Source organism: Chrysochloris asiatica, unplaced genomic scaffold (genome assembly GCF_000296735.1).
Source record: "Chrysochloris asiatica unplaced genomic scaffold, ChrAsi1.0 scaffold00002, whole genome shotgun sequence".
NCBI lineage: Eukaryota > Metazoa > Chordata > Mammalia > Afrosoricida > Chrysochloridae > Chrysochloris > Chrysochloris asiatica.
Genome location: NW_006408520.1, coordinates 39,112,925 through 39,125,548, shown reverse-complemented (window position 1 = coordinate 39,125,548; position 12,624 = coordinate 39,112,925).

Below are 12,624 nucleotides of genomic sequence, written 5' to 3'. Positions count from 1 at the left end.
TGGGCTCAGGTGTGGCAACAATTGTGGGGTTGGTCCAGAATCGGGCAGAGTTTCGTTCTGCTGTGCATAGGGTTGCTATGAGTAGGTATATACTCAATGGCACCTAACAACAATAACAACAACAACATGTACACTTATAAGATCTCTGAGTAACAGAGTTTGTGTTCACCTACTGAATAAAAGGTTAGTGGTCTAAATCCACCCAGCTGCTCCATTTAAGATCTGATGATTTTCTTCAGAACAATTCCAGCCAAGAAAATCAGCTGGAGTTCTGCTTTGTATCACATGGGGTCAACGTGAATCTGAATGGTCTTTTTTTTTTTTTTTTTTCAAGTATGCCTATAAAGAAGTCATTATTGCATTTAAATATCTCAAAAACACCCTTCATTGTAGGAATTATAATTTTTCATTTCATAAGAAAAAATTTTTTAAAAAGACATAGAGGTATAACCATTTGACTTTGTTTTCATAACAGTAAGTAGTCACGAGAGGATTTACTACCATGTAGATGTAGGTATGGCTCCAGGACTCCTTTTTTCTACTTAGCACAACTGGCAAAAGGTCGAATGTTCAGAACCAGTTTCTGCTGAAGTTGAATAAGATTTCTCGATGTCCTCTTTAAAAAGAGGAATGTGGTAAAAGGAGTAGTAAATAAAGTTTTAATGTTTAAAAGTTGCTGCATATTTCAACTAATACTTTGTAATTATTATCTTAAACATTGATTTTCTTAACATTTTTAGAAATAACTGTTTTAAAAATAATTGTATGGAATTGTGACGAAAACAAAAATTTAATTTAAATGAATTCTATACTATCTGTTCACATATTGTTCAATACATTGACAATGTTTCTAAGTCAGCATTTAAGAGAGGAATTCATGCACAATTAGGAAATAATTATGAAAACATTAATTTAAAATTCAGTACACAGTAGTACAAGTAGTGTATAATTTGTCAGCCTGCAGAAGTATATTATAAAATAATCACATTTGTCCTTCTAATATAATTATCTAAACATATGTTACAATTTTCTTAAGCTTCAGTCATTTTTTAAAAACATCTTTGCATTCTCCCTCTCTTTTTTTTTTTTTGCTTTGTTTTCACCAGATCCATAGGATTTCCAAGGCTATAATCTTTAAAGGAGTAGGTTGGCACATCTGACTAAAACAGACTGTTAAAATACCAAATCCATTGTTATTCAGTCAATTGCAACTCACAGCAACCCTATTGTTGTTTTTAAGTGCCTTCGATTTGGTTCCAACTCATATAGACCCTGTATAGTGTTTCTGAGGAGTAGCTGGTGAGTTTGAACTGCCAATCCTGTGGTTCAAACTGACCTTGCAGTCGAGTGCTTATCCTACAGTGCCACGCCACCCTATAGAACCAATCGAACTGTCCTAGCTAGTTTCTAAGGCCATCAATCTTTACCAAAGCAGACTGCCACATCTTTCTCCTGTGGAGCAGATGCTGGGTTCAAACCACTGACCTCTCTGTTAGCCTCCAATCATGCCTTAAACATTGTGCCACCAGGGGGCCTTAATTAAAATATAAACCCACTGCTATCAAGTTGATTTTGACTCATTGAAACTCTACATAGGGCTCTTGAGACTAAATCTGTAGAGGAGCAGATAGCTTCATCTTTCTTTTGCAGAACAGTTGGTTGGTTTGAACTGCTGACCTTAAAGTTCGCAGCCCAACACCTAATCCACAGCACCACCATTGCTTTTTAGTTAAAATATGTTGTTGATGTTAAGTGCTGTCTACTCAGTTCCGATGCATAGCGACTCAATATAAGGTTTCAGAGGAGCAGCTGGTGAATTTGAACCACCAACCTTGTGGTTTAACGTGGCCAATGTAGAACTGAATAATTCCAATACTGTAATGAACATCCAGCAACCTAATTGAGAATAAATAGTAAACAAATGATTAAAAAAAAAAAAAAAAAAAGAATGAGTGGTTTCTGATGATAGAATAAACTAAGTGATATCACTTAACCAACCCAATGTTCCATTTCCAAGTTTTTAACATTTCCCATCTACTCATATTTTTGCACCATTTCGTTCAGGAGATGGTGAGGTAGGTGTTTCTCCTGTCCCTATTTGCAGTAAATGAGCAGAAGCAAGTCAGTCTGAGAAATGTTTGAGGTGTTGTAGTGCACTATTGGAGCAAAGTACAGAATCTTAGCAGGCACAGGGCTTTCATTGACATAGTGCTCTGCAGTTGCTTGTTATAGGTAAGCAGGTAGAATGATTGCATTCTTACAAAAAAAATCAATGTTGCTATTAAGTGCTATTGAATTGTTGTTATTGTTGTTAGGTACCTTATGCACAGCAGATGAAATACTGCCCGATCCTGGGCCAACCTCACAATTGTTGCCCTGCTTGAGCCCATTGATGCTGCCACTTTGCCAATCCATCTCGCTGGGAGTCTTCCTCTGTTTCTCTGACCCTCCACCTTACCAAATGTAATATCCTTCTCCAGTGACTGGTCCGAAGTATGAGATGAAGTTTGGCCATCCTGGCCTCCAAGGAGCACTCTGACTGCACTTCTTCCAACACAGATCTGTTGGTTCTTCTGGCAGTCCATGGCACTTTCAATATTCTCCTACAACACCAGAACTCAAAAGCATCAATTCTTCTACAGTCTTCCTTATTCACTGTCCAGCTTTCACATGCATACGAGATTATTGAAAATACCATGGCTTGGGTCAGGTGCACCTTAGTCTTCAAGCTGACATCTTTGCTCTTCAACACTTTAAAAAGATCTTGTGCAGTAGATTTGCCTAATGCAATACGTTGTTTGATTTCCTGACTGATGCTTCCATGAGTGTTGATAGTTGATCCAAGAAGAACGAAGTCCTTGACAACTTCAATCTTTTCTCCATTGATAAGAATGTTGTTTATTGGTAAAGTGGTGAGGATTTTTGTTTTCTTTACATTAGGATGCAATCCATATTGAAGGCTGTGTTCTTTGATCTTTATCAGTTGAGTAGCTTCCAACTAATAGAGACCCTTTGTCCAACAGATGGAAACACTGTCTGGTCCTGTGCCATCCTCACAATTGTTGCTAAGTTTGAGCCTACTGTTGTAGCCACTGTGTCATTCCGTCTCACTAAGTGTCTTCCTTTTTTTTCACTGACTCTACTTTACTAACCGTGATGTCCTTTTTCAGTAACAAGTCCCTCCTGAGAGCATGTCCACAGTACTTGAGATGAAGTCTTGCCACCATCCTGGCTCCTAAGCAGCATTTTGGCTGCATTTCCTTCAAGATGTATTTGTTCATTTTTCTGCCAGTTTCTGATAATATTTAATATTCTTAGTCAGTACCATAATTCAAAAATCTCAATTCTTCTTCAGTCTTCCTTATTCGTGGTCCAGCTTTCATATACTTATAAGGAAATTGACCATTTAGCTTGGGTCTGGGTACATGTTAGTCTTCAAAGTGACATCTTTGCTTTTATTTTTTTTTAAATCTGTTGAAGCAAATACGCCCGATGTCATACCTCATTTGATTTCCTGACTGCTGTTTCCATGGGCACTGATAGTGAATACAAGTAAAATAAAAACCTTGACAACTTCAAACTTTTCTCCATTTTTCATGATGTTGTTTATTGGTCCAGTTGTGAGGTATAATGCATACTGAAGGCTTTGATCTTTTTTAGTAAGTGCTTTATACCCTCTTGACTTTCAGCAAGCAAAGTCATACAATATGCACATCTCGAGTTAATGAATCTTCCTCCAACCTGATGCTATGTTTTTCATCATATAGTTCAGCTTTTTGTATTATTTGCTTAGCAAACAGATTGAGTAAGTATGATAAAAAGATACGGCCCTATTGCACACCTTTCCTGATTTTTCATCATGTAGTACCTCCATCATGTAATATCTCCTTGTTTTCTTCCAAAAAATGTCTGTTGACCTCTGTACAAGTTCTTCATGAGCACAATTATGTATGCTAAAATTCCTATTCCTTGCAATATTTTTGATAATTTGTTATGATTCTCACAGTCAAACACCTTTGCACAGTCAATAAAGCTCAAGTAAACACCTTTTTGGTAAGCTCTACTCTCAACCAAGATCCATTTGTTATCTATCAACAATGATATCCCTTGTTCCAAGTCGTCTTCTGAATCTGGCTTGAATTTATCACAGATACCTTTTGATATATGGCCGCAACTATTTTTAAATTATCTTCAGCAAAATTTTACTTGTGTTTGACATTAATGATATTGATCAATTATTTCCCATGAGTGATTTTAGGCAAACTACTTGATCTCTTAGGCTCTCAATTCCCTCATCTGTGAAATGAGGCAGTTGTGATCACTAAAAATATACCTAAATTTCTACAAGTTCCAAAATTGTATTATTCTTTTTCTCCACAGTATGTTATACCTCCTCTGCTACCCCTTCTATATCTCGTCTTCTTCTTTATTGGAAAAACATTCTTAAATGAGAATACTGAAGAATAGTATAATAGAGTTTAGTTCAATAAGAATCTAGTGCATACTGTTAACAATGTGTCAGGCATTGTTAGACATTTTATCATATTTATTTTTAACAACAACCTGGGGCGGGAGGTATTATATTTTTGCACAACTTCTTTTTTGGCAAACTGCGATATAACCTAGATCTGCTGCTTACATCATGAGTGCACTTTCCACTACACTACAATGTAATGTCCCTTAGTTGTTTGGTTAAACAAAACTTAATAAATGTTCTTTGTAGCGTCACTTTCATTTTGTTATGACTTCAGCTGATATTATTAAAGTCTAATAGCCATAAAGCACTCATCTCAAAACCATCCTCCTTTGCTTTTATCTCCCACACTCCCCAGTAGTTACTACTTTTCTGGTTAGAAATTTTAAAGATTAAAAATCATCTCTTCTAACCAGTTCCAGGTGTCCTCGTGTGACACTATAGGATAAGTACTGAAATGCTAACCAAAAGGTTGGTGGTTCAAATTCACCAGCAATTCCTCAGAAACCCTATACAAGGTCACTATGAGTCAGATGAGACTCGACAGCACTTAACAACAATATCTAATTCCAAAGAAAGGTGTGAACTAAGTAAAATCAGTAAAACCACCCTTTCAAAAAAGTTGTCTCTGCCCTGACCCCACATCCTACCTCCTAAAGAGTAATATAATTTTATATTTACATAGCAAGTCTTGTTAACTAGATGTTGGGGCATCCTGACACAGAACTCAGAATTTTGGAGGGTAGGAAGGAGTGCTGGAGCTGTAATTGGGAGATCAAAGGTGGTATTCTAGTTGAAGCACTAATAGGCAACATGACCCTGAGCAAATTCTTCTTGTGTAAGAGGAGAGGAGGGACTGTGATCAAAACATTTTTAAGCCCTTTTAGCATGACATTCAATGAAACTTTTTTTAAATTTTATTTTAGAGTATTTGTCAAGTAGGTAGAATACCTGGATGAAGCAATAAGTTAAGTGCTGGATGACTAAACAAAATTTGGGGAGGAGGGGGGTTTAAGGCCATTAAGAGAAACCTAAAAAACAAACAAACATACATACAAACAACAAAGATCCAGTGATGTACTTCTACTATAAAATCACCCATTGAAAACCCCATGGAGGACAGTTCTACTCTGACACCCACAGCATCACAATGACTGAATGGCAACTGGTTTGGTTTATTTAACTGTGTTTTGTTTTTCTTTTTTTTAATCCCTCACCACCCTGGAATTGATCATTTTAGTGGATTTTTTATTTTGTTCCCTCCACCTAAAAATTTCCTCAGGAAAAGAATCTGGTATCACCTGCCTTAATGAAAATTTATGTCAATTAGCTGCCATTCTTATTAAGTACTGGTGTGGCACTATAGGGTCAGCACTGAACTGTAAACCACAAGATAGCAATTCAAACCCACCACCTGCTCCTTGGAAACCCTGTACAGGATCTCTATGAGTCAGAACCAACTCGATAGCACTTAACAACTGCAATTTACAAAGTACAGCCAGAATGCCATTCAAACTTCATCTCTAAAGGCTACATAAAAGTATATAGCTGCAAATTAAAGAATCAGATACGATAATTATTACTTGGACTAGGAATCTTTCTTAACTCAAGATCACACTAAGTATTAAAGGCCCAAATCATGATCTACTGAGAATGACCTATTGATGTGTTGAAAATCATGATATAGGATTGGAAAACACTTGTGTATGCTGATTGCTAGGTCAGATTATGTCAAGATCAGAGGATTCTTCAAGTAACACTCTGTTCTGACAGGTAATGTGGTTGAGAGAAGACGAGGTAGTAAAAATTCTGTAGCAAAATGGATTCATATTAACAGTTACGCCATCAAGGCATGATTATATATTTACCCATCAGAAATAGCTTCCTCCAAATTTGTAAGTCAGGCATTTCAGCCATTCTGCAGGTCCATTCTTGGATTGATAGAGCTCTTCAGTTTTTTGGGTTGTTTTTTATTTTTATGTTGATAAATACAGTGCCTCTTTGAGCCTAGGATTCAGTTTGAAGTAATATCTGATACAAGCCAGGCCACTCAACCTCTCTGGGCCTCTATTTTCTTAACTGTTAAATGAATCTGAAATGCCATAGCTACTTCCTAGGGTTATATGAAATTAAAATGCTATGCCATATGTGAAAATATTTTAATCAACTTGAAAACTGGTGCTATTGCTATTATTAAATAATTTAACTAATACATTTTGAACACCCACACACCTGATACATTAATATTCATAACAGTCTTGTGAGATCAATATTTTATTCCCAAGAGAAAGTGAAAGCTCAGATAAATTGAAAATCCTGTTCAAAGTCACACAGCTTAGTCAGCACCAGCAACAAAATACACATAAAATGTCTAAAATCCAGATTCTTTCCAGTTCATAAACTGCTTCATCGTTTTACAGTATACCACAAACGTTGCTAGTTCCCATCAAGTTGGCTCCAACTGATGGTGACCTTATGCATAACAGGAGGAAATGTGATCCCGAGCCAATGCCATATAGCCTGTTGCCTTCAAGTCGAGTCCAATTCATACCATCCAAATAGGACAGAGTAGAACTGCCCCATACGGTTTCCAAGGCTATAATTTTTATGGAAGCAGACTGTCACATTTTGTTCCTGTGGAGCAGCTGGTGGGTTCAAAGTGCCAACTTTTGGTTAGCAGTCTATAGTTTTAACCACTGCACCACTAGGCCCCCAATACTACACTTCCAATACCAAGTCCATTGCCACATAGTGGATTGTGACTCAGGTGACCCTAGAGGAGAGAGTAGAACACCTCCTTTGGTTTTCTGAGACTGTAAATCTTTATGGGATCAGACAGTCTTTCTCCCTCCGAGTGACCGCTGGATTTCATCAACCTCTAACCTTTCAGTTATCAGCCTAATGCTTATCTCACAGTGCTACCAGAGCTCCATATATACCATGCATGTTGTTGTTAAGTGCCATTGAGTGGGTTCTGACTCATAGTGACCCTGTATAGGGTTTCCGAGGCTGTAAGTTTTTGCAGGAACAGAAAGTCTTATCTTTCTCCCACAAAGCAACAAATGGGCTTGAACTTCCAACCTTGTAGTTTGCAGTTCAGTGCTCATCCTACAGAGTTACCATGTTCCATACCATACACTGTTGTTGTTAAGTGCCGTGGGGTTGGTTTCAACTCATAGTGACCCATGTAGAGGGTTTCTGAGGCTTTAAATCTTTGTGGGAGCAGAAAGCCTCATCTTTCTCCTGCGGAGTACATGGACAGCAGACCCACACATAGTAAGATGCTTCATAATATATCATCAATGAATTTATGAATGGATATCAAAATTGGTTTTGAGTTCAGAATTGTGAATATCACAAGATTTCACCTTATTTAAACATTCAAGGTCTAAGCTATATTAATAAGTTTCAGTCAAAGGTTCATTTATAAGACAGCATATATCAGTAGGTAATGTACTAGAATCTGAACCCACAAAATGAATGGTAGCACTGAGTAAGCAGCGGGAAGTTGCTATTCCATGCAGTTTCCCCAGGCTGATGCCAGAACACATTCTGGGGAGATGCGATAACAGCACATTTTACACCTTCATATGTTGAGACCAATAAATCTTAGTCCTTCCAGAAGCACAGCTCTGCTTTGGGGTAAAATTGCAGCCATTGATCTATGGTTCAGCTCTGACTTAACTTTCTGCCTTTTTCGTTTCATGCAACTCATACCTATTCAGATGTGGGTCAGTGGGTGGTACAAAGCAAAGGAAACCAAATGTGGAGAATGATAGGAGCAGTCAATAAACAAGCATTTGGGATTCCTGTTTCTAAATAGAAGGTGAAAGAAAGACATTTTCAGAGCAAATGCTTATTTTATCCTAGAGCCAGCAATGAGAACAGAATCAAGGCTGTGGCAGTAAATTTAGTGCTGAACCAGAAAAACGCTTGTGTAGCAGCAGTGACAGCATCGTGCCAACTCAGAAGTTTTGAACCACAGTGAGTCTAACCCCTTCACTTAGGAAACTGAAGTCCAGACAGAGTGACACAGCTGCGATTCAAGCTCAGAGCTCCAGGCTCAGTTCAGGGACCTCCACTCCAGTGAGCTGCCTACTGCCTCCCACACCCTTCTCAGTACAACTCCTCACCACTGAGTGCATTGACATTTTGGAGCCAAACACTATAAATCGTTTATGTTTACAGCAGCAAAACAAAGAAAAGACACATCTTTCTTCTCCTAGAACATTGGGCACAAGATCATGCCCAGATGCCGTGGTTAATTGTGGTTAAAATGTAATGCCACAATGATGGATTACACTAGATGGGGATAGGGGGATGAAGAGTTAATGGACTTCCAAAAAGCCAGGTTTCTGATCCTGCTTGAAACATGGGTAGGCATGGGAGCTTTGCACTGTTCTTAGGATACATCTTACATAGGGATATTTCTCAAAACCTGAGTTAATTCTAACAATATCTTTTAAAAATAGCAGAGAAGAGGTGTTCCTGGACTCCTGAGCTTGAAACCTATCAGAAAGATATTTAAAGGTTTAATTTAAATTTGAATGCAAGCAGGCTTCAGGGAGACATCTAGCTCTGCACTCCCCTGGATATTGACTCATTCAACTGGACATAACAGGTGTGTTCAAACACAGTCCCCTGAATGCTTAGAGTCATAGAGTGCTCTGCTGTATTGTAGGGGTTGCTGTAACCAAGTGTTCTAGCTCAGGCATCACATCATGAGAACTGTGCCAAATGCAAGCCGGCAGATAATTTTTAAAGACACTAGTCAGTTAATAATCACAAACTCAATCAGAAATGAAAGGGAATTTATTTGGGGACTATCCCACATTTTCTGTTCTTCTTCCCTTTTCACCTAAAACTATGCCATTTCTAGACATGCTGTTAGCTCCCATGGAGTTGCCCCAATTCAAGGTAGCCTCATGCATAATGCAACCAGACACTGTCCTGCCCTCTGTCGTTTATCATCCGCATGATAGTGCCTTCATTGGCTAATTTTCAAAAGTAGATTTCCAGGCCTTTCTTCCTAGGGTGTCCTAGTCTGGACACTCTACTGAAACATATTGGACTTCACAGCAAAACACAAGCCTCCACTGAGAGATGGATGATGTGTGCACATGAAGTGCACTGGCTACTCTACACCAAATAGTACACAAACTCCATTCTGCTTCTTGCAGTGCAAGAGACCTCAAGTGGGGTATTATCTTATTAAAAGAATTTACAACATGATGACTAAGAAATGCTATCATCTTGTTCTCCATGCCCCTAAGATTTTGTATTTTAAAATATATTTTGATTTATCACAAAGGGCAACTCTTAATATGTAGAAAATATGTTTTTGAGCTGAATCTCTAGATTTCCTTGGGTATCCCCCACTCCCAACATGAATCCTAACTCATAGGATGTTCTAAGAATTTAATTCCATTTCCTAATTATCTTCTTTGTCTTATCCCACCCAACTGGTTTCCCTTAGATTTGGTTGCACTGTAGGATAAACACTGGACTGGAAGGTCTGTTTCAACCACAAGATCAGCGGTTCAAAGTCACCAGCTGCTCCTCTGAAACTCTATACAAGATTGCTATGAGATGGAACCTACTCTACGGCACTTGACAACAATATATAAACGTTAACAGAGTCATGCACTTAACCCTTTCTGGATTGGGAGCTTGTACTAAACATAAGTCTTATTTATTCCTCACACTCCTTCGAAGGAAGTTTTCTTGTGAGTCTCATTTTAGAAAAGAGAAAACAGTATTAGAAGGGCTAAGTAACCTGTCCAAGATAATGGTAAGCAGCAAAGCTTTGAGACTAATTTAAAAAACCTTGTGGGGGCCAAGTCAGACTTCCTCTGTCTTCACAAAGGGGTAAGAGAATCAAACTCAGAACCAGCCCAAGGCTGATTCCTATGATGTGGAGTCAGACATGCCTCCTTCCTACAACCTTCTTTACCCTATTTTGACACCAACTATTTTTCACACAGCACTGTCTGCTTCACATCTAGGATCGATAATCCTTTGCAATGTCCAAACAGAACTCATAACTGTACTCACGATTATGGGGTTTACTAGGAAAGTGAACAGGTTACAATTCAGGATCAGAAACAACTCAGGATGCAGTAGTTTTCCAATCAGGAACACTTCTTCTCTGCCATACTGCAGGCATTCTGCACTTTTGTCTTCAGTCTCTCTGCCATGTGGTCCTTTGGCATCTGCCCTGCTCAGGCAAGTGTTACAAAGCCCTTTTAGTGGATCTAAATGCTCTAAGGGCACATTCTGCAAGCCATTCTAAAGCACTCAGCTTTACTAGGTTCATGGGCCTAGAAATGCACAGTTGCTTTGCCTCTCCATGCCACTGCCTCTGCCATCGCCGCTGCTGTGACTACTTTCCTAGGTAGGGATCACACTCATGTTCTTTCTTGATGATCCTGGGATCATCTGTTTCTGCTTCTGAGATAGCTCCTTTTAAACCTAGCAGAATGGCAAGAATAACCAATTCCAGTGTTTGAGGCCTGTACACCTTTATTTTCATGGTGTTGCAGGTTAATGCACTAGACTGCAAAGTCAATTTGAACCACAAGGTTGGTGGTTCAAGTTCACCAGCCACTCCTCAGAAATCCTATGCAGGGTCACTATGAGTCGGAACCAACTCAATGGCACTTAACAATAACAACAAGCGAATAATTAAGTGAGAACTAAGAAGATGTTAGATAGAAAAGCAATTTCAAGGAAATTCAAGGCAACACACTAATTCAAATCCTTTGGATTCTAGATCCACTTTGTTATCTACTGCACCTACAGGAAAAGTACCAATTCCTGTCTGAAAGCTCAAGATCGAGTCACATTTCTGTCATTAATAGATGGCGATAAACCCTTTTCTTAACCTTTCTAAAACTCTTTTATCATATGTAAGATAAAAAGATAACAGTACCACCCCATTCTAGGCTAAGATGAGAATTCAGTGTGAAAAATTATTTACAAAATGGTACCAAATTTATGAGTATATTTCACTGGTAGAAATGTAGTGTATTTTCTTTTTCTATTGTTTAAATCACCAGCAAGGGAATTTTATTTCTATGCACGTGAACTCTACAAAAGATGGACATTTATAATAGTAAACTGGGCTCTCTGTTGTGTTTGTTACTCAGGCTCTCAACAAATGCTTGTTAAATAAATGAATGAATGAACTTTACTTGGAAATTAAGGAGTAAGTCAAATGAAGAAAGAAGACTTGGTTAATTCATAATTGTCACTGGTCTGAAGATGCTACTGACTTTTACACATGATGATCAAGTAGCTAAGTAGTAAAAAGTATATTCTGACATTATATTAAAAAGAAATGAAATTTAGTGACAGTTTTTAACAAATCATCAGGGATGTTCAAAATTTTACTTGCAGCCCTGTTTTGACCTAATTTTAGCTCCATCTAGGTTTACTAAACACTACCTTAATCCTGCTTGAACTTCTGTACCTCATTTCCCAGTGATTTGTGAGTCTTTAAAAAAAAAAAAAAGAAGGCCATGTTGAGCGTGTGTTTGTTTAGTCCAGTTCCTTTCCCCACCCCCACCTCTATTTTCTATTTTAGGATTCCACCCTCCCCTCTTGTACCTGGCATGTTTCCCAAGAAGTGCTTCAGTTGCAAAGAAGGAAAATACTGACAGTGCATAATTTAAATGAGAGAGATGTGCCATGCCACATTTTCATTAAAATTACAGAAAAATCCAAGCTGTGTGGAGTTTAAGGGAGATCAGAATAGAGTCCAAAGTGCTATCATTACATTTTGTAGTGTTTTTTTAGCTCAATAAAGCAGCTGTCCTATATTTGCAAAATAGCTTGGAAATTGTTGGTCGTGGAAAAGGAAAGATGCACACTGTTTTTTTCCTTTCTTTCTTCATTTCAGTTTATAGTTCTCCACTAGTTGCAGGAATTAGAAGAAAATCAAAATACACAATTCCTATCATCTCTATTAGCATCTAAATCTAAAACAAAGAATATATTGAAAGAACTTCTAAAAGTAGACAGGGACAGAGCTTGTTAACATATTAATAACTTCTGACCCACAGATCAAGTACGCCACTGGCTAATAAGTCTGATAAACCATGACATTTGTTCATAATGAAGTAAGCAAAAAATGTTATGCAAATATACAT